Genomic DNA, 23,928 nt, shown 5'->3' on the forward strand with positions numbered 1-23,928 from the left:
AAATCACTGAGATAGTGACTTAGAGATTGAGAAATAGGTCCATGGAATAGACCAGAGTCTAAAAATACACTCACACATATGAGGTTAATTCATTTTTGACAAAAATGCTGGATTACTCAAGAAAGGAAAACCTTTTGACAAAGTATAAGTGACTCATACTCATCTATATGAGTAAAGAAATAAACCATGATTCATACCTTATGCTGTCCACAAAAACCAAAGACATTATGGGAAAACAAAACATTTTAGGTCATCTGGAAGAATAAGTTGTATGCCTTTAAACTGAGGGGATATCAAGATATTAACATTTCTTAGACAGAAACCCAATAAAAGAGTCTAACAGAAAAAAAAAGAAATTTTTAAAAATTGGAGTTTATCAAGACATCGTGCTGCATTTACCACCTTTGTCCATTAAATAGTAGTTCCTAGTAGTAAGCTTTGTAAACCTGAGAAGAAATATGTTCAAGTGGGCCAAATTGATGAAGAATTGGGTGTTCCAAATGTTCATTTCATCTCTAGGGTTGCTCCTTTACAGGATGAGCAAATTCTAGAGTAAAACAGGTGCCCAATTAAGAACCGGTGCCCAGCCTGGGTGGCTCAGTTGTTTAGCGTCGCCTTCAGCCCAGGGCCTGATCCTGGAGACGCGGGATCGAGTCCCACATCGGGCTCCCTGTGTGGAGCCTGCTTCTCCCTCTGCCTGTGTCTTGCCTCACTCTCTCTCTCTCTGTGTCTCTAATGAATAAATAAATAAAATCTTTAAAAAAATAAAATAAAAATAAAAAATAAATAAAAAAGAACCGGTGCCCAGTACTCACATCCACTTACAGCATCCTGGGGCTACCAGGAGAGGTTCAGTGTGGTCCACGTGCAGGTAATTTCACCCACAGCCATTATGAAGCAAAGCCCTTCCTGTAGACAATGGATGTATTTTCTTGTCACATCATTTCCCTTTGTTGCGATAAAGGGGACTGTGTTCTCTCTAGACCATGGGGGCCTGACTTGAGCTTTCCCAGGCACCTCCTTTCAGGACCCAGGGATGTCTAGGGAGCTTTGTCAGCATTCAATCCTTTTCTTGGCCAAAAAAAAATTTATTTTCATTTCACATTCATATGATTTTGATCCCTCTACTGAAGTCAAAGACATTTCTTATCTGAGTGCATCATACAAGTGGCTTGTTCTGCTACTTGCCTGGAGCCCATTTGCCTGACGAACATGCAACCCTTGGCTACAGCCCCACAGACTAACATCTGAATGTGTCCCCAGAGATAGGAGCCTGATGCTTTATCAACTGCTAAACAAAGAGCTTTCCACCCTATTCTCTGGGCCAGTTCACCCTTCTTTTCTCATCAGGGTTTTAGTATTAACAGAGTCTGCGGCAAACTAACTTCCAAGCAGCAACATAGGCCTCTACTCAACAACTTCCATTGGAAATCCAGCTGTCCTGCTGCCGCAGACCACTCAGTAATGAGGTCCGCGGCGTCCTTGCAATCCCATTTTCTATCCAACAAGCAGAAACACACCTTGTTCGTATCGTGTGGGACTTTCCCTGAACTTCTGCTACAATGCACCTCAAAATAAATTGTCACTTTAGGAGTGACCATTACCATGCTGCCCATCACATATCTGACAGCTTCCCTGGCCTTGTCCAGAACACGAAAGGAAACCAGACATTATGTGATGCTCCTCATTGGAAGGGATTTTTGCATCAACACCACTGAGATGCTAGCACTATTTTTTAAATAAACTGGAAGAAGAATCTGCCTCGAGTAATTTTCATATCCATAAACCGAAAAAAAAACTTTACAAAGAAATTCTATTTTTTTACTATATCCTACTTAACTTATGCAAATCGCCATTTCATCAAAGTGTATGTATGTTGGCAAATTGAACACCAATAAAAAATAAATGTATTATTTTAAAAAAATAAAAATAAAACTTATAAAAGTGAAAAAAAATAAAGTGTATGTATGATGGCAGCAACCTCTATCATATAATCACATCCTATGGGCCCAGAGGGACTGACTTTCAATAAACCTACTAACAGTTTCACCTCAGGGTCTGATGAAATTCAGATAACTCTTTGGTCACATGATAAGAGGCTAACAGGATTTCTGCAGGAGGAATATGATTTTGCCAAAACCGGAATAGTCCTCAGAGTCTCTGGACTTCTTGCTTATTAGCATGATCATTCCTCATTCTGAATTCATCTCAACAAATGTCAACAATCCCATCATATCCTTAACCCGGCTACCACTTTTCTTTGGCCTCATTCTTCATAGCCATGCCTGCAGGAAAGGAAGAATTTCAGTTTCCCTACAAGGACTGTGGCACTAAGAGTAGACATCAGCAAATATCTTCTCCCAGAGGTGAGAACAAAATACGAAATCCATGTGAATTCCTATTCACGGGGATCCTGGCAGAGGCAACGAGAGAACCCCTAGTGGGCTGACTTCCTGGTGCCCTCCCATGGGCGAACTGGAACTCTTTTAGTTTCCACTATTGTGGCAATGAGAAAGTGAGCAAATGCCCCCCAAAATCATCTCATGTTCAAAGGTAATGACAATTATCACTCTCTACTCCTTACTCCAGAGCTCCTGATAGACAGCCACAGGCAGACCCTACATTCGTGAGGTGCATCTGCCCCAACCAGTGGAAGCTCATTTTCCATACCCGCACCCTGGCCGTGCTGTCTTGGTCCTCATACAGGAGGAAGGATATTTTTTTAAGTTGGCTCCACATGGCAGGTAGGACCTATGGTTCAGTGTGTGAGGTCTGACTGCAGTCTATGCCCTTATAACCAACCTGGGTTCCCAACCTGGAGGACGAAAAGAAAATTCCTCCTCATGTCTCCATGAACACAACACACATGGCATTGGACTTACAGCAAACAATGAGAGACACCCAAAGTATACTAAGGGTTTGGTGCACAGTCTTGGTTTCAGGTACAAGGAAAAAGCTTGGGAATAAAGCGTACCCCATTACAGAGAGGAAAGCTTACAGCCATGCTGCTTCACCCCTCCATCCCCCAGTCCGCATTCCACTGTCCCATGTGTTCCTAATCCTGCATCTCCACATCACCTTCAGCATCTACATTCTCTTCCGAGACTTCTTAACCACTCTTTCACGCTCTGCCCGGGTATTTAGCTCTTCAACTTATGGGAACCACAAAGATAAATGAGACCGCAAATTCAGACCTTATTCCCATGTCATTTTTCATAGAGAATAATTTATATAATCCACAATTTAGATACATCCATGTCGGAAACTTTATATTTTCTTTTTTTATATAAATTTTTTATTGGTGTTCAATTTGCCAACATATAGAATAACACCCAGTGCTCATCCCATCAAGTGCCCTCCCTCAGTGCCCGTCACCCAGTCACCCCCATGCCCCGCCCACCTCCCCTTCCACCACCCCTAGTTAGTTTCCCAGAGTTAGGAGTCTTCATGTTCTGTCTCCCTTTCTGGTATTTCCCACTCATTTTTTCTCCTTTCCCCTTTATTCCCTTTCACTATTTTTCATATTCCCCAAATGAATGAGACCATATAATGTTTGTCCTTCTCCGATTGATTTACTTCACTCAGCATAATACCCTCCAGTTCCATCCACGTCGAAGCAAATGGTGGGTATTTGTCGTTTCTAATGGCTGAGGAATATTCCACTGTATACAGAAACCACATCTATACATTTTCTAATAAGGTATAAGAAATCAGCAGGTTTTCTATGTTCACAGTAAACTTTAGAAGCAGGAATGTGCTTCCCCAGGCTCCTGCTTTGGAGTCTCTATACTCTGCCCCCCAAGACTGCTTTGACACGAGGCTGGGATGGAACAGTCGTGAGAGGAAGAACATGAAGTATAAGCAGAGACTTACCAGTAGGGCTATCACGTGAAGCGTCTGATGAACTCTCTGAAAGAGATATAGAAAAATAGGTGAAAATAAAACATCAGTATGGGAAAGGAAGGAAGACGGAATATGGAAAATATTGCAGGCTTTCCCAATTGAAGAAACTTAGGTTTTGCTGCACATATGAGGGCAAAAAAGATGCGTAGATAATGTGTAATGCACAAAACCCTGCAGAAACCATAATACGTCTCTATTTTTGCTTTCCTGAAATCAGCCTCTGATAACCTTCTTAAACATATTGTCCTGAAGTAACATTGAAGTTACGTTCCGAGGTTAAAACTGACCAAGACCTGTCTGAGTTGTCAACGCTGAGAAGAAGAGTCCACTCTGTCCCGAGCGCTCAGGCAAAATGGGGATGGACCAGGGCAGTGGAGTGGAGGACACAGGGGCAAATTCTGAGCCCCTCCAAACCCTCATTCACACAGAACTTACATCTTTAACGTCTTCTTGCTCCAGACCTTATTTTTAACTACGAATCTTTATTTATGGCCAGGAAGGCGGAGATTGCCACCAGTACCAGCAACGCCAAGACCTTCATGCTGGTGAATTGATCAGCAGGGAGCACTGAGGAAAGCATCAGAGCTCAGGAGAAGGTAGGACTCTGACCCCAGCGTTGCACATCCTGACCTTATATAGGCAGAGGGCGCCAATCAGGAGCTCCCAGATCAGAATCCAGGCTAGTTAATGCCAAAAAATGTTGGTACTCAGAGACACCACTGGAGAGTCAAGTCCAGAGGCCCTTTGGAAAGATCAGAATCTCAGTTCCTTGATGCTGATACAGGTCAACTCTTGACTCAGGTCAAGAGTTTCCCATATTAAACATTTTCCAGGAAACAACTCTGCTTCCAGGCTTCCTCTCACCTTGTAGGGTAGACTAGCACCATGATTACCAGCTCTGCTGACAAGCCAAGGGGCCTGAGAGCCAGCCCTGTGGGATTACTCCAACCTGCAGTGTTCCTTCCATACACAGGAGTTGGACATCTACAGCTTTCGTAGCACAAGGTCTCCTCAAAGCAGCGTCACAGTGGTAGGGCAGCGAGCTCTCAGAACCATCCACCTGGGCTGCTTGTACCTTCCTCCAGGGAGGGCCTCCCTCCTGTACGTGGAGATACTCTCATCTCACGCTCACACACAGTGAGCTCACGCCGATAGGATCTCTCTGGATTTAAGCACTTCTTGTGGAAAAACTCAAAGTCGTAGAGATAGAAAATAGAAAATGAAATGCACATGTGTCATTAATGCAGCCACTGAGTCAGTGCACTGATGCAACAAATATCTATTGGCTTCTACACATTAGAGAAATAGCAGTGAACAAAGCACACAAGCATTCCATGCAATATGTGCAATTATGGGCATTCATGCATTAACAAGTAAACAGGAAGGAAGGAAGGGATGTGGGAAGGGGAGAAGAGGGAAGGGAAACAGTGTGTAGTTTGTAAAATGGTGAGGCCTAATAAATAATAATACAGAAAAGAAAGTGGAGTATCATGGAGACAGAAAATGAGGTTATAATCTTAGCTAAGGCAGCCAAAAAGGCATTACAGTAAAAGTGAGACGAGAACAAATCCTTCAAGATACTGAGGATCGATCCTGTAACATCCTGGGAATGAGTGTTCAGAGGAAAGAAAGAGTTGGTGCAAGTCCCTTATTCCTTCTGCAGGTGCTGAGCAGGGACCAACACTACCCGCCTTTCAGCACACACACCCCAGCTAAGTAAATGCAACAGTGAAGCAAAAATTCCACATTCACATCAGAAATAAGTGTGGGACCCACCCAGGTCTCCAACGAAAGGTACTGAACAAGTCTTGGAAAACGCCGGAACTATGAGAAAGCCCTAGGTTCTGAACATTCCTTTACAGTTAAATGGCTCTAATGCTTCATGTTGTCCTGTTCATGCAAAGTGTCCCGTTCTGTCGGCCGCCCTCGGGGGGAACGTCTGCCCTGTGGAACAGCGCTGAGCACCGATTCCGTCTTCTCATCCTTTGTATTGAAATATACTTGATATTTAGCCCGTGTCCATGGAAGGTGCGCTGCTTGTTAATTCGATACAGTCGTCTCGTGTCTGTTGCCATTGGAGCATTCATTACCATCTCGAGCATGTTATTTAATGATCATTTCTTTTTAGAAGTTGGAATGATTAGGTTCCGCTCTCCTAGCAATCTGATGATGGTACAAAATAGCGTTGTCTACATCGCACCTACCACCATGTTGTGCATTCGATCCCTGGGGCTCACAGATCATCAGGGAAATGCAAGTCACTGAGGTCTCACCCCACACTAATAAAACGGCTGCCGTCGGCAAGACAAGAGATCACATAAATTAAAATAAAATTTCTATGCACGCATGAACACATGCTTCTCCAGGCCTAACAATCCATACCATTGCTGTTCCCACCACCCAAAAGCACATTAAATGAGTTTGTCCACGTGTTCATTCTATATGCAAATATGTGTCTATACAGATGCATGTGTATATGTGCTCGTGTCTTACAAAAGGATATACAAAAAAAGAGAAGTAGTATACAAAAATAGCATTATATTCCAAACTATTCTTTAAAAAAAAATTATTTGAGAAAGAGAAAGAGTGCACATAAGCAGGGAGGAGGGGCAAAGGGAGAGGAGGAAGCAAGCTCTGCGCTGAACTGGGAGCCCAATAAGGGTCTTGATCCCGGGACCTGAGCAGAAGGCAGATGCTTAACAAACTCGGCCACCGAGGGGCCCCCAGTCCGTTCTTTGTTGTACGCTCAACTCTACCTCCTAGAAATCCAAGCCAGCCACTACACGTCTACAGCCTCCTTTTCACCGGCTTTCCTATGACATCACTTACTCTACCTGTTGATGGGAATCCAGGCCATTTCTAATGTTTTGCTACCACTAAACATGAAACCATTGATATGCTTTCTACTGTACCCTTATGTATGAAATTTTCTATACATGTGGTCTCCGGGGGGGTGGGGGTTTATATATCACATGCATGTTTTAAATCGAATATTTTCAAATTATTTTCTTAGGGTACCCTAAAACTTATATTAACAGAAATGAAATAGAACAGCACATTTTTCCTAGGACTCCTGGGTGGCTCAGCAGTTGGGCGTCTGCCTTTGGCTCAGGGTGTGATCCCCAGGTCCCAGGATTGAGTCCCACGTTGGGCTCCCTCATGGAGCCTGCTTCTCCCTCTGCCTGTGTCTCTGCCTCTCTCTCTCTCTCTCTGTGTCGCTCATGAATAAATAAAATCTTTAAAAAAAAAAAAAAAAGAAAAGAACAGCACATTTTTCCAACCCTGTGACTACTATCTGGATTTAACTCTGCATATCTGATAAGTCAGAAACAGTATATTCATGTTTATTTGCATTTCCTGATTAGAGGACAATCGTCATACTTTTCTATTTATTGTCCACTGGAATTTTCGCTCTCAGGTTTTGTCCATAAAATCTGTTAATCTATCTTCTGTTCTTATCATTTAAGGAATTATACCAGATGACTAATAGTATAATTTTCATCTTTCATGAAATCACAAAGATCTCCAGTCTAAAAATATAAAATAAAACAATACAGATATTTTATTTTATTCACAATATAATTTTCAAAGTCTTAAACCCAAGAAGCGCTGTCATACTTATTAAAAATTCCATTAAACAATTTGAGAAACAGGTAATGGGGTCATCTTAAAATCGAGACACACTAATATTCCTGCACGCAGAGATCACAGCTCTCCAATTCCTGATTTTCCCAATGATGATGAGGTTGGCCCTGGTCCCCACACTATTATGGAGCATATTTGAAAGGGAGATAGCATGTTTGAAGTATGAGACAAAATCAGAAAAGCAGCCTCACCTGAAGACAGGCCCTAGAGAGAAGCATCAAGGACCCAGTCCCAGACCAGACCCCTCTCCTCCCACCATACACCACCTAGAAGGTGGAGGCCTCTGTAGCCATCCTGGACTGCCACGGGCAGGGACACACAACTGAGTCGCAATAAAATAAGAGTTAACAGGACAGAGATGATGATGAGAGCTGAAGAGGAGTCCTAGGGCCATGGGATGCCCAGCTGGATGGGGAGTTAGCACCAAGGTAACATCTTTTACCTTTCTGCCTCCAAGGAGTTGAGGCACTCAGCGCAGTGACTCTCAGGTGGTAGAAATCTGAGTGTGCACCACGCACCGGATACTCACCCAGGGTGTTTCTACTCTGTTCACTATACGTGACTGCTGCCATACGCTATTGCCATTTGATCTCAACCTCAACATCGCCTCTTCCAGGACCTCTCTGATGGCTTCCTAACTGAAATACCCTTCAGCGATGGTGACATAAGTTTATTTTATTTCCATCGTATTATTTATCGCTACTCTGATGTTTTCTTGGCTCTATGTTTCTTTGCTCTTGGTTTCTCTGGTTTTTACTTCTCTCTCAATAAATAAAATCAAAGGGAACAAAAGTTGACTTTGTTCATTGCTATTCCATAAGACTTAGACGGGAGCCAAGTGCTTAGAAAGCTCTTGAGAAATGTCAGTTACGGAAACATCAATGAATGCAATAGAAATTCGTATAAAAAGGATCAAACAAAAAGAGAGAACTTCCCTTAAGGGATCAGGGATGGAGTATACCATGAAAAATAAGGACAAGTGGAAGTGGACAGCATTTGGAAAGCAGAAGTGGTCCATGCCTGTGAGTTCTGGTGTACAGTAGACAAAGAAGATTTAGGCAAGAATCCCATAAGCAAAACTAAGAGTCAGTTCCAACCGTGTGTAGCTACAACAGTGTTTTACTGTCTCAAATCTCTACAGTCAACGAAATCTGGATATACGAAGAGTTACACAAAAAGCAACATGCATGTGAGGAGAAGATACAAGGTTCCATACACACAAGTGAAGCACAATCATCACTCAGCTGTACCTCAAAACCTCACAAGTACTTCCTGTTGAAAATCCAGGGAAGTCCCTTCCACGCCTTCCGTGTGTCCTCATTCGTTATTCTATTGTCAGGAAAGATCTCTCCTAAGCACAAATTCTCCCCCGAAAAATTGGCTTTTCATAATCAACAAAAGGAAATTTCAAATATTCCTCTAATTCTCCTTCATTTCCAAAACAGAACTCATTCTACTTACCACTTACTATCCGTTCCAACCATTGCCCATCATCTTCCCACTAAGTGTGAATGGCTGCTCTCTACTGAGAAATCCAGAGCAAACCGCAAAAGCTAAACATTCAGAAAAGTGATTGTTCTCAAATTTGTCACTGTATTTTTATCTCAGTCTTTCTAGGAATACTGCATTATTACTTCTTCCTTTATTGTATTTTGCATTCTTTTGATTTTCTGAAAACCTTCCTGTTTCTCTCTACGCTCCTCTCTTGTCCAAATGCCTTTGTCGTACTCAGTTAATCAATAGCTCCCATCATCCTATGACCACATCCAATCTTTGCTAAATAATTAACTTTACTTTATTTAAATCATGTGGGCTGTACAACATTCTCAGGCATCCAAAATGCCCTTCCTGGAAATCTGAAAACAATGAAACTTTGAGAATGTCCTCCCAGATATCGAGGGAGACACCTTTCTGAATAAAGGGTCAGGTGCACCCTAGAATATTTAAAAGAGCCTCCTTTGCCTCCTCCTCACTTCCCTCAACACTCACACTTATTCCATCAATCTTTTTTATTTATTTATTTATTTATTTATTTATTTATTTATTTATGATAGTCGCAGAGAGAGAGAGAGAGAGGCAGAGACACAGGCAGAGGGAGAAGCAGGCTCCATGCACCGGGAGCCCAACGTGGGATTCAATCCCGGGTCTCCAGGATCGCGCCCTGGGCCAAAGGCAGGCGCCAAACCGCTGCGCCTCCCAGGGATCCCCTATTCCATCAATCTTTGATGATCCTACTAACCTCGTGGACATCTGACAACACTCATACTTCCACAGGTTCCTTCCTGACACCTTAGGGCAGTATCATTCTGAATATGGTGCCAAGCAGACCTTGAAATACAATCAAGACTTCCTTCTTCTTGCTCAACTCCCTCTACCCTAACATCTACCTTCCCAAGCTTGAATCATCACACACACCGGATGTTGACTTTGCACACTGGTAACTATTTGTTAAAAAAAACATTCAAGTTTCTTGGTCACTGTGGTAATTTTTACCTGGCATTACTGTCCATCTATGAAGCACTTCCAAAAAGTAAAACAAAGAATTATAGGCTTTGATGAGAAGAACAGATTCTGGGGTGACATTAATTTATACCAAAACCTCAAGAACACATGTTTCAATAGGAAGTCTATACTGCATCAAACCCCAACTCTAGAATAGTTTCACTGTGAGTGTAGACAACAGATAGACTTTAGAAATCCACATGAACTGGCTTCATTATTTAGCCTGCGTGGGATGCAACATCCCTTATGTAGCACTCTGGAGGGGAATGCATAAACTGAATCTACTTTGTAAGGAGCAATTTTTTTAAATCTGAAGGAGGAAATTTAGATTTTTTTTTTTCAAAAATGAGAAGGGAAATGTATTTTTCAAACCACCAATGTTATGAAACATTTTTTTTTAGAAACATTGTGTTTGTTTATCCATCATCTTTCGATGGACACCGAGGTTCCTTCCACAGTTTGGCTGTTGTGGACATTGCTGCTATGAACATTGGGGTACAGGTGTCTGGGTTTTTCACTGCATCTGTATGTTTGGAGTAAAGATGTGGTCTCTATATACAATGGAATATTCCTCAGCCATTAGAAATGACGAATACCCACCATTTGCTTCGACGTGGAGGGACCTGGAGGGGACTATGCTGAGTGAAGTAAGTCAATCGGAGAAGGACAGACATTATATGGTCTCACTCATACAGGAAATATAAAAAATAGTGAAAGGGAATAAAGGGGAAAGGAGAGAAAATGAGTGGGGAAAAATCAGAGAGGGAGACACAACATGAGAGACTCCTAACTCTGGGAAACAAACTAGGGGCGGTGGAAAGGGAGGTGGGTGGGGGGTGGGGGGGACTGGGTGACGGGCACTGAGGGGGGCACTTGGTGGGATGAGCACTGGGTGTTATGCTATATGTTGGCAAATTGAACTCCAATAAAAAATATATACCAAAATAAATAAATAAAAATTAAAAACAAAAAAAAATCTAAAAAAAGAAAAAAATAGAAACATTACATTTGAAAATAAAAGAGACTAAGACACCAAATAATTACGTGAAATATGGGATCATAGACTGGATCAAGTACTAGAGAAATACAATTTTATAAGAGACCTTATTGGTTCAAGTACTGAAATTGAGGGATCCCTGGGTGGCGCAGCGGTTTGGCGCCTGCCTTTGGCCCAGGGCGCGATCCTGGTAGACCCGGGATCGAATCCCACATCGGGCTCCCGGTGCATGGAGCCTGCTTCTCCCTCTGCCTGTGTCTCTGCCTCTCTCTCTCTCTGAGACTATCATAAATAAATAAAAATTAAAAAAAAAAAAGTACTGAAATTGAGTACTTTTTTTAAGAAGAGATAAAGTACTGTATCCATGTTGAATTTACAAAATTAAAAACTCTACCTTGGTTACATGAGAAAAAGTTTGGAAGAATAAACACTAAGGTAATTAGTGAAAAAGAAATATAGGGCAGCCCGGGTGGCTCAGTGGTTTAGCGCCACCTTCAGCCCAGGGCCTGATCCTGGACAACCGGGATCGAGTCCCATGTCAGGCTCCCTGCATGGAGCCTGTTTCTCCCTCTGCCTGTGTCTCTGTCTCTCTCTCTCTGTATCTCTCATGAATAAATAAATAAAATCTTAAAAAAAAAAAGAAGTTTGTACCTCTTAATCACCTATGTCTATTACACCCATCTCCCCATTCACCTTAAAAAAAAGAAAAAAGAAAAGAAATATACCCAATGAACTTTGGGATCTGACTAAAGAGATTAACCATCTCCACTGTGTTAACTGCCTTGAGCCACCATCCTAAGGAGTCCCTAGCTACAAAAAAGTCCGTGTATAGGCATTCTGGTCCACAGACCCAGCTAAATCCCACCTTAACAGCATCCCTACTGAGCACAAAAACATGCATCAAAGAACCTCCAAATGACTTCAGTCCAGCACGCACGTAGTCCCAAGGGTGGCCCCAGACAGACCCAAGAAGGAGCAACACATTCCTCGGGTGCCTTAGCCAAATATCTCACCTGGAGTTTCTTACACCACACAAATGTGGTTGTTCTACAATATCCTAGTATTTTGCAGGGGTCCATTAGGCAGAATACATAATCAAAATGAACTGTATTCTCTCTTTCTCAGTGGTTTGGTCCAATATGAACTGACCACTCCTTAATACCACTTTCTCCTTCCAAATGCACTACTGTGACTCTCCTCGGTCACTGATAAATAATTCCTCTGCAAACAGAGGATTTCCAAGCATGAAAGCAAACAGAGAACATTCCCTGTTAGGATTATGTCCCACGTGCCATGTACTCAAAGGGAAAGGATTACACAGGAGCAGGGATCATTGTGGCTCACTTTAGAAGGTGCACACCACACAAGGAAGTCTCCTAAAGGTGAAATATGTTTTCACTTTCATGCCACATTGGAGTTTTTTGGAGAGAGCCAGAACAGTTACATCTCAAGACTCTATAGGAAGACGTCTATCATCAAAAGATAGGAGTCCAAGAGATCTTTTCATTTTTGTCAGTGACTATGCCTGAATCCCATCAAGGCAGGTCTTCCAATTAGAGAAGATATGGCCAGGCAGCTTCACATCAGGGGATCAAGGTCAGTATAACCTCACTGCTGGTACTAGGTAGGCATTAAGGTGAAAGACTGAATTGTAGGTATTGACAGAAAGAATATTGCAAAGGAATCAACCAAATCCTAAAGCAAGACTGAAATGGTTCACACTGAGCATCATGCTCTGAGACAGAACAGAAATGTGACTGTTCCCTTCCATGAAGGGAGACCCTGAGCAGCACAAGAAAGGCACAGTGAAGCAGTCCGCTCAGGGGAAGGGGCTGACGGACACGCTGCCAACAAGTTGACTGGACCAAATCCACAAATGTTTGGCCACAGCTACTTGAAAACGACTTACCTGTGGTCAGAACAGAATAAGCCTTCTTGTGAGTAGATTGGGCTCCCCAGGTGTGTAGACGGTAAGCGGGAAGCAAACAGAGCCTGAAATAGAAAACAAAACCACCTGGGGAAAACTGCAGAGTCCAGAAGGACACTTTAGTGGTTTCTTGGAAAAATTCCTTATGTTATAAGGAAACTCCTTATTCCTCCGATGATAGTTTTTCATTGCTGCTGTCACAAACTACCACAAAATTAGCATCTTAGAACAATAAGCATCCCCCAATTCCCCTGGATATGAATTCAGGGTACAACTGGCCTCAACTGGATTATCTGCTTAGGGTCTTACAAGGAAAACACCAATATAAGAGAAACGATGTGCCTTTCTGGAAACTGGGGAACAAGCTACTTCCAAGATCATTCAGGTTGCTGAAGAATTCACGTCCTATTCAAATGGTCCCCTTCGCTGTCAAATCTACAAAGGCACATTGAACCACTTATGCGCCTCACAGATTTCTGCCATCCACCTCTGCCTTCCTCTTTAGCTTTTAGGGACTCATGTGATTACATTGAACTCAGCTGGATAATCTAGGAGAATCTCTCTGTTTTAAGGTCAGCTGTAGTTCCCTGCATAACTGAAATGTCCCTCTTGTCATGTAACACAACATATTCATCAGTGTATGATCTCATTATATTGACAGTCCTTCATATCAGGGCCCAAAGACATCTTGAAGGCCACTCTACTGCCCACCTCACCCTCTACCTAGATAGATATACAGATAGATGATAGATGATACATAGATAGAGATGATATACATATAGATACGGTTCTGTACGATAGTCAATCTTTATTAATGATGCCACTATTGTTCCAGTTACTCACGTATAAGCATTCAAAAGTATGCCTAATTCCTCTTTTCTTTCACAACCCGTATCCAAATTGTCAGCAATCCTTAAGCTCCGCCTTCAAAATACACCAAGACACATACAACTTCTCATCACCTGGAGGTGATGTTCTGCTAGACCTGGTCAGCGCCACAGGTGGCCTGAAATAGCTTTCTGTATTTTGCCTTTGCACACATACTGTCTCCCCATATTCCACCTTAAGGAAATTAGTCATAATTACCATGTGAAAATGGGTATGATGCTGAGTGAAATAAGTCAATCGGAGAAGGACAAACATTATATGGTCTCATTCATTTGGGGAATATAAAAAATAGTGAAAGGGAATAAAGGGGAAAGGAGAAAAAATAAGTGGGAAATATCAGAAAGGGAGACAGAACATGGAAGACTCCTAACTCTGGGAAACGAACTAGGGGTGGTGGAAGGGGAGGTGGGTGGGGGGTGGGGGTGACTGAGGGATGGGCACTGAGGGGGGCACTTGACGGGATGAGCACTGGGTGCTATTCTGTGTGTTGACAAATTGAACACCAATAAAAAATAAATGTATTAATAAAAAAATAAAGAGCATAAATGGTTTCGCATAAGAATAAAAAAGAAAATGTTAATCCTGTCATGCAATTCCTCGGCTCTCAACCATCTAAGGTTTATAAATCGTCCAGCAAAATCTAAAGTCTTCACGATTTCTGACAGCTGTTAATGCAGTGAGATTCATATTAACAAAATAAAGGAGAAAATACATGTGATCTTCCCAACTAGTGCACAAAGATTCTTTTAAAGAATCCAAGCACCATCATCTTGAAAAACAGAGGGAATGAAGTAGAAAACTATGAATAAATTAGGAATAGTACAAATTTCTTCAGTCTACTAAATGGCATCAGTAAAATGCTACAAATAATAATATATGCAATGGAGGATACCTGAGTGATCTCCCCTAACATCAGAAATCAGAATTTGGTAAAGATTTCTGCTCTTATAATCTCTAAGTAATCTTTATTAAGGTCCTAGGCAGTGCAATAGGCAAAAAAAAAACAAAAAACAAAAAAAAAAAAAAACAAAAAGACATATAAAATCTCAGAAACAATGAAGTAAACTGACTTTCCTTGCAGGTGACACGGTCACACACATGTGTACCCACACAGAACATACACACACACACACATACCCCTAAAGAAACATCTGCTAGAAAAGAATAAAGTAATGTCATAAGATAGAAAGTTAATATATAAAAATCAATTACATATTCTACATGTTAGCAATGATGAATGGGAAAATTAACATTTTAAAAATACCATCTAAAACAGCATGGAAAACATGTATTTATTTACGGGCGAATTTATCCAAATATATGCCAGATTTCCACAGTGAAGCTACAAAACATTGATGACACAAAACACATCACCATAGATAAATGCAAACATGTTATGCTCATGTCTCAGAAAAAACAATAAGGTTAAGGTATCATATCTGTATTTCAATTCAATCCCAATCCATATGTTGACAGGATTTTTTGTAAAAATTGACAAGCAGATGCCGCAATATACACGACAAAGTAAAAACTGACAGGTAACCAAAGCCATCCTGAGAAAGACCAGAGTCGGAGCATCACACCGTCCGATTTCAAACTGCTACGGCTACATTAATCAAATCACTGAGATATTGACCTAAAGGTGGGTCCAGGCACAGAACAGTCTAAAAATACACTCACACATATGCAATTAATACATTTTTGAGAAAAATACTAAGGATACTCAACAGACGAAAGGAAACTCTTTCAACAAAGTATATTGCAAAAAAGCACTATTACCTGTACCATAAAGAAATAAACCATGATTCCTACCTTTTACCATACACAAAAATCAAAGCCTTAATTATAAAATACAACATTATAAATCACCTAGAAAATGGAAAAATGTATCCTTTTAAACTTAAGGGATGTTAACATTTCTTAGACAGAAAACCCAGAGGTTTGAAAAGGGAAAAAGAATTGATAAACCGAATTTTATCAAAATCATTATGTTCCATTGACAACTCTGTCATTAAATAATAGATTCCAGTAGCAGTAAGCTTTGTAACCTGAGAATAATACATTCAAGTGGACCAAACTGATGAAGAATTGATTGTTCCAAACATTCACCACACCTCCAGGTTTGCTCCCAAATTCTAAAAAAGAATGAGTACCGGGCAGCCTGGGTGGCTCAGTGGTTTAGCGCCGCCTTCAGCCCAGGGCATGATCCTGGAGACCCGGGATCCAGTCCCGCGTCGGGCTCCCTGCATGGAGCCTGCTTCTCCCTCTGCCTGTGTCTCTGCCTCTCTCTCTCTCTCTCTCTCTCTCATGAATAAATAAATAAAATCTTAAAAAAAAAAAAAAAAGAATGAGTACCTACTTAACACCAGTATTTACACACAGTTAATGAATCTTGCAGCTACCAGGAGAAGGTCGGTGTGATCCTCCTGCATGCAGCAGCTAATGTCACCCACAGCCCTTATGAAGACCATCCTTTCCTTTTTTTTTTAATAATAAATTTATTTTTTATTGGTGTTCAATTTGCCACATACAGAATAATGTGTTTTCTCTGCACGTCATTTCCCCTCGTTGTGTTCATCAGGACTGTGTCCTCTCTAGCCCACGGGGGCCTGGCCTGAGCTGCCCCGCTCATTTTCTTCAGGACCAATGGATGTCTAGGGAGCTAAATCAGCATTTTAGTCCTTTTCGAAGCCAACAAGTTATTTTTGTTTCACAGCCTCATGACCTTAAACCCTCTCCTAAATTCCCCAAGACATTTCCTTATCTGAGTGCATCGTACAAGTAGCTTGTTTTCCTACTTGCCTGGAGCCCATTTGCCTGACGAACATGCAACCCTTGGCTACAGCCCCACAGACTAACATCTGAATGTGTCCCTAGAGACCGGAGCCTGACGCTTTGACCACTAATAACCGAAGAGCTTTCACCTCTACTCTCTGCCAACTTTTTCTTTTTCATCAGGGTTTGCAGAATCTGCTGCAAACCGACTCCCAAACAGCAACATACCCATCTACACAAAGGCTTTCCTTGGAAAGTTACCCACCCTTCTTCCCCCAGTCATGAGATCTTGGATGTCTGTGCAATTCCATTTTCTACCCAAGTAGCAACACAACTTGCTCATGTTGTGTGGGACTTTCCCTGAACTTCCCTTACTACAATTCTCCTAAAAACAAATTGCCAACCCATGAGTGGACAGTCCCATTCTACCCATCGCATATTTGACAGATTCGCTTGCATCAACCAAAACAGAGCAGTAAACCGTAAATTGCCTGATGGTCTTCAATGGAAGGGCCTCCTTCATCAAACGCCATGGAAAACCTAGCAACTATTTTTAAAATGGTCTACAAGAAGAATCTGCCCCAAGTAGTTTTCAAATCCAAAACCCAACACAATTTTGCAAAGAAATCCTATTTGATTTCTGCCAAAGATTCCAGATTCCAGTACGTGTATGATGGCAGAAACTTTTATCATATAGTTACATCTTATGGGCTCATAGGGACTACCTGAGGCAGACTCTCAGTAAATCTACTAAAGGTTTTGGCTCAGGGTCTGATGAAATTCAAATACCTCTTTGTTGACTTTTTGATAAGAGATTAACAGGATTTCTATAGGAGAAGCATGATTTTGCCAAAATCAGAATAGTCCTCATAAGTCTCCGAACTTCTTGCTTATTAGCATGATCTGAAAACCATGACAGCATTTTGCAAAATTTGAACAATATCTCTATTGTTCCAGCTGAAGGAATCCTCGGGAATTTCATGGGTGGAGCTCAGCCTACAATATTAACTTGTAATTTCAACTACCCTCCAGGTGTTCTATGGATATAAAGGTTTTCTTTCTTTCTACTTTATTTCTCCGAGGAGAGAATCATCACAACGTGTGCTAATTTGCCCCTTATGGTCATTAACTCCAAATCTTTTCTAACTAAAGTTCAGCAACAAAATAAAATAATATGAATCTGTTTCCCTGTGCATATACAGTAAACAAACACTGAGATCCAGTGTATGAAAATTCAAAGTGTGCAAGGGTGACTCAAACTAGTATGGAAAAGATGTTAGCTAAGTCTTTTAAGGTATATCAATCCTTTTTGGCCTCTTGCTCTTCCTACATAGCCTTTATCACATGGATCCCAGCTCAAACAATCAAAACGCATATATTTAATCTTCAATAGTCTCCTTTACCTCTCACCCATTGACTGACCACCATCGTCCTTAAATAATAGAACAGATTTAGTGGGAATCAAATTCCAAACTCAATCATTTCCCTATCAGAGCATGGACCTGTTGCTTTTCATGAATTGTGCACTGCTTAGTGGACTGCAGGTAAGAACTAGGGCAAGTTGAAAGATTCCCACTTAGCAAGTGTGTGAAAACAGCAGATGTCCGCAGTGGAAAGATAACATACGATGACTCCTTCATGTACAATATCGATCCTATTATGCATTCAGGCGTCAAAGCCCTCCACTGAAAACCACCAGGAGCCCAGCTGTAGCTCAGCAGCTTGGTATCATCATCTCCCCCACTGCGTTGGGGGAAAGCATACATACGGGAAATTGCGGAGCTGGGTCTCAGCATGAGGGTCTTAGAAAACACTTAAACAGGAATTGGGCTTGTTGTAGGTGATTTGGGAGAAGTTGTAGGGATGCAACTTCAAGCAGTTGTAGGATGCCTCTGCTCTAAATTGGATGCTGTTGGGGAGGATGAATATGCTATGATTGGGGATCTTAACAAAACTTTTCTTGCAGAAAATTCTGGAATGAAGCAAAGCTGTGATGGCTAATGAAACAGCATCGCTCAGTAACTAGGAAAAAGGTCTATGTGCTGTTCTGGGCTTGACGCACTCACATTGCCTTTGCATGGAAACAACACTGGAAAGTGGTCTTGCTCTTTGCCTCCCTTCAATGTCTGCCATCGGCCTTCTGTGACTTTGTATGTGTGCAATGGGAGAACTCTCTTCCTACGCTCAGCTCAGCTCAGCCCCTAACACCTCCGAATCCCAGCTGTGCCAGGCCAGTTCCCAGAGGGCAGGGCTGCAATCCCCCTTCTCACTGTTTAAGTTATTGCAGATAAGACACTAGCCATATCTCAGGTAACAGAGTTTGGTGGAATTCAAAATGGGCTTCAGTGCCTAGTAAATGTTGATTAGTGCATTCAGGTGAGAGAAACTTCTAGTCTCTAGTGATGGGCCCAAGAAGTGTGTCTTATGCTTAAAATAGGATACAGATGGGGGATCCCTGGGTGGCTCAGAGGTTTGGCGCCTGCCTTTGGCCCAGGGTGTGATCCTGGAGACCTGGAATCGAGTCCCACATCGGGCTCCCTGCATGGAGCCTGCTTCTCCCTCTGCCTGTGTCTCTGCCTCTCTCTCTCTCTCTCTCTCTGTGTGTGTCTATCATAAATAAATAAATCTTTAAAAATAATAATAAATAAAATAGGATACAGATGTACAAAGTCCAATTCACAGTCACAACAGAGGGAGTGATAAAATTGAAAGTATCTGTCACTGGGTTAACTTAATCCTTGGACAACCACACTGCAACCTCTTAAAAATATACAATTTTTGATGTTGCTCAAAGTTAAATTTTAATTGAAAACAGATAAACTAAAAAAAAAAAAGAAAGAAAGAAAACAGATAAACTGATCAGGGATCAGAGAGATATGGTAGACTTGGTAAGTAGCTCAATGAAATCAAACGAAGAGAGTTTGAGGCTGAGCCCAGCAGGATCAAATGCAGATGGCCCAGTCTAATTCCATGATAGTAATATTTCAACTTAGCAATTTCTTCCACCAGCTGACGACACCTTCAAGAGAATAAAATATATTGTCAACAGCATTTCAAAAAACAATGGAGAACATGGCTTCTTTCTTGAGAATCCGCAAGGAGTCTAACAAATATCAAATAGCACTGAGTTCCGTAAAGTCAGAGAAACATGACATGTTCATCCCCTCAAAAAATGGGCTTTGCAACCCTAGACTGGAGTCTAGGGAAGCTGGAAGTTTGGAGAGAACAGGAAGTAGGCCCAAATGCATTAGTTTTTCTTCCACCATAGCACAAAGCAACACAGCCTTCTCCTTAAAAGGAATGAATACAAAAAAATAAAAATAAATTTAAAAAAAGGAATGGATACTCCTTTTTTCTCCCAGTAGCTACCACAACGCATCCCTGAACAAGGTGCCAAGCAATAGCCCTGACACTGAAAGAGGATAAGAAGTATTTGAAAAACTTTCCTCAAAACATTGATTGTTTAGGTACAAATTGAATGTCTCCCATAAGTTCAGGGGAAAGTCTTTCATTGTAATTTCTCCATTTCTTCATCTTTACATTATTAGTTAGTAGAATGACTCTGAGACTAAATTACATTGATACGTGAATTTTATACCACGTTTCCTGGCATATGTCCACTGTCAACAGATTTTGGAATTGATGTTCCATGAGTGTTGAAGGACAGGAAAGATGAACCAGGACTAGGAAGACTGTACCGTCTTGATTCTCAGTCAATGTCCAAATTCCCAGAACTATCCTGAGTAATGCACACAAGCTTCTGCCACAAGAATCTTCGATGCAAAGCTATTGCCTATTTTTAGAAAAGTCTTTCAGTAATTGTCTACGGACAATTACTTTGGTCTTTTCGATGCCATTTCTACTAAAGATGAGTATTCCCTATTTAATGCCAACATTTCAAGACCCCGTGGGTACTACTGCTGAACAAGAGGCTGCAAATCTCAGGCTCCTCTGAGATTTATCGGTTGACTTGATTTGTAAAACCAAAAGCAATTAGAGAAGAATGAAAAGAGAGCTTTCTCGAGGCTTCTTCCTCTCCTCCTCCAGACTAGCGTCCACCATGACAATAGGGACCCCAGGAATCAGGGGCCCCGTAAAGAAAGCACAGAGGTGAGGTGGACTTACGGGCTTGATGGGCAGTTTGAAAGTCAAGGGTCATTGTAGCAGGAGCTGCAGTGGTGGCATTAGAGGCAACTGAAATTAGGAGGAAGAGATCCAGCTGAGACACTTAACTCTACCCCAGGAACCCAGATTTGTACCTCTACCCAAGTTGGAGGCACAGTCCTCCTTCTGAATTCATCTCTGCAAATGTCAACAACTCGGTCATACCCTTAGCCTGGCTGCCTACTTTCCTTTGGCCTCATTCTTCCCAGCCCTGCCCATGGTGCAACAGAAATAATTTGGGGTTTCCCTATAAGGACTGTAGTCCAAGAGAGGAGACAAGCTAATACTTTCTCCCAGAGGTGAGCTTAAAATACCAAACCCATATGTATTCCTATTCACAGGGATCCTGACTCAGAGACAACAAGCAACCCCGTAGTGGACTGACTTTCTAGGGCCTTCCAATGGGAGGACACCTGCTTTGGACTCTTTCTTCCTTTTTTTTTTTTTTTTTTTTTTGACTCTTTCGTTTCTATGGAAGTTTGCATGAGTGTGAGTAGTGGAGTATCGATAAGGAGAAGAGAAGAAAGAATAAGATGATGTATCTCACCACCATTTGCTTCAACGTGGATGGAACTGGAGGGTATTATGCTGAGTGAAATAAGTCAATCAGGGAAGGACAAACATTATATGGTCTCATTCATTTGGGGAATATAAATAATAGTGAAAGGGAATATAAGGGAAGGGAGAAGAAGTGTGTGGGAAATATCAGAAAGGGAGACAAAACATAAAGACTCCTAACTCTGGGAAACGAACTAGGGGTGGTGGAAGGGGAGGAGGGCGGGGGGATGGGGTGAATGGGTGGCGGGCACTGAGGGGGGCACTTGACGGGATGAGCACTGGGTGTTATTCTGTATGTTGGCAAATTGAACACCAATAAAAAATAAATTTATTATTTAAAAAATCATGTATCTCAGATTCAAGCAACAGGATCTCCTTTCTTTGAAAAAAACTCAGTCTCTTCCCTCAGGTTCAGGACTAAAATGGGATTATATCTGTCTCACCTGTTGTTCAACTTGGACTCCATCTATTCCAGAAATATCTAGCAGAGCCACAGTAGACAAAATGGGACACATTAATCCTATTCTGGCAATGATAAATGTGAGCAAATGCCCCATCGATCATCCCATGTTCAAAGGATATGTGGCAAGATCAATGACAATTATCATTCTCTACACTTTACACCAGAGCTCCTGACAGGCAGCCACAGGCACATCTGCGAGGTGCATCTACCTCAACGAGTGGACAGCTCACTCTCCGAGCCCGCACTGGAGCCATGCTGTTCAGTCCTCACACAGGAGACAGGATATTTTTTTGAATTGACCCCCACGGCAGGTAGGACATATGGTTCGGTGTATGAGGTGTGCAGTCTTTGCCCTCATGACAAAAGGACACAGGTCCCCAACTGTGGAGGACGAAAGGAGAAACTGTCCTCATGTTTGCACGAGCATATGGCATTGAACATACAGCACACCATGGGAGAAGCCCAAGAAATAAAAGGGCTGTAGTCTACAACTTTCAGTTTCAGATTAGAGGAGAGACCCGGGAAGCCTGGAAATAAGGCATATGGATGGTTACACAGAGCAAACCTTAAGGCCCTCCTTCTACTTCACCCTACATTCCACGGTCTGCATTCAACACTCCCATGTGCTCCTAAAGCTCACATCTCCACATCCCCTGCAGCATCTACTTCTCTTCCATCTTCCTGAGATTTATTAACCCCTCTTTTCACGCTAGCCATATATTCAGCCCTTCAATTTATGGTAATCAGAAAGTCTTTACATGTATCTCCCCAAATCCTAGACCACAAACTCATATTCCCTTGTCATTTCCACTGACAAAATAAATAATCCACAATTTATATAAATCCATGCCAAAGACTGTATATTCTCTAACAATGTATAAGAAATAAGCACATTCTCTATGTCCACAATGAACTTTAGAAACAGGAAGGTGGCTCCCCAGGCTTCTGCACTGGAGTCTCTATGATCTATCCCCCATGGCTGCTTTGACGCAAGGCTGGGGTGGAAGACTGTCGTGACAGGAAGGGAATGAAATATAAGCAGAGACTTACCAGTATCAAATGAAGTATCTAATGTGCTCTCTGAAAGAGAAAAGAAAAAACAGGTGAAAGTTGATTACCAGATTGAGGGGTGGAGGAAAGACAAAATATGGACAATATTGCAGGCTTTCCAAGTTGAAGAACCTTAGGCTTTGCTACCCATGTGGAGGGCAAAAACATGCACAGATAATAAGAAATCCCACAAAACCCCACAAAAAGCATAATGCGACTCCATTTTTACATTCCTGAAATCAACCTCTGATAACCTTTTTAAAGACATTGTCCTGAAGTAACATTGAAGTCTCATTCCAAGGTTAAAACTGAGCAAGGACCTATCTGAATTGTCAAAGGAGAAAGGGAGGGGGGTCTGCAATAATTGAGTAGTGAGGCAAAATGGGAAAGGAACAGGGTAACGGAGTGGAGGACACAGGTGCAAGATGCTAAGGCCTCCAACACACATCTACACAGAACTTACATCTTGGATGTCCTCTCACTCCAGACCTTATGTTCAGGTAAGCATCATTACTTACTGCCTGAGACCAGGAAGGCGGAGACTGCCACCAGGACCAGCAACGCCAGGACCTTCATGCTGGTGAATGGATCAGCAGCCAGCACAGAGCGGAAAGCGTCAAAGCTCAGGAGAAGGTAGGACTCTGACCCCAGCGTTGCACATCCTGACCTTATATAGGCAGAGGGCGCCAATCAGGAGCTCCCAGATCAGAATCTGGGCTAGATGATGTCGGGAAATGTTGGTAGTTGGAGAAACCACTGGAGAGTCAACAGCACAGCCAGAGGCCCTTTGGAAAGATAACAACCTCCCTTGATGCTGACACAGGATTGAGGTCAAGAGTTTCCCATATTAAACATTTTCCAGGAAACAACTCTGCTTCCAGGCTTCCTCTCACCTTGTCGGGTAGACTAGCACCATGATTACCAGCTCTGCTGACAAGCCAAGGGGCCTGAGAGCCAGCCCTGTGGGATTACTCCAACCTGCAGTGTTCCTTCCATACACAAGAGCTGGACATCTACAGCTTTCGTAGCACAAGGTCTCCTCAAAGCAGCGTCACA

At 42.1% G+C, this 23,928-nt stretch overlaps 1 long non-coding RNA gene across 2 annotated transcripts; it reads right to left on the reverse strand.

The window, feature by feature from the left end:
- Positions 1-811: 811 nt before the first annotated feature.
- On the reverse strand, positions 812-16,340 carry LOC140616767 (uncharacterized). 2 transcript variants are annotated; one of them, XR_012017131.1, is made up of 4 exons: positions 16,222-16,340; positions 12,957-13,039; positions 3,874-3,909; positions 812-909 (listed from the first exon to the last, which is right to left on the reverse strand). It is a non-coding gene; the product is annotated as an uncharacterized lncRNA (long non-coding RNA). The 2 variants fall into 2 exon arrangements; XR_012017132.1 differs by lacking the exon at positions 16,222-16,340 and adding an exon at positions 16,016-16,199.
- Positions 16,341-23,928: the final 7,588 nt, after the last annotated feature.

This window comes from Canis lupus, chromosome 25 (genome assembly GCF_048164855.1).
Source record: "Canis lupus baileyi chromosome 25, mCanLup2.hap1, whole genome shotgun sequence".
In the NCBI taxonomy this organism is placed as follows: Eukaryota; Metazoa; Chordata; class Mammalia; order Carnivora; family Canidae; genus Canis; species Canis lupus.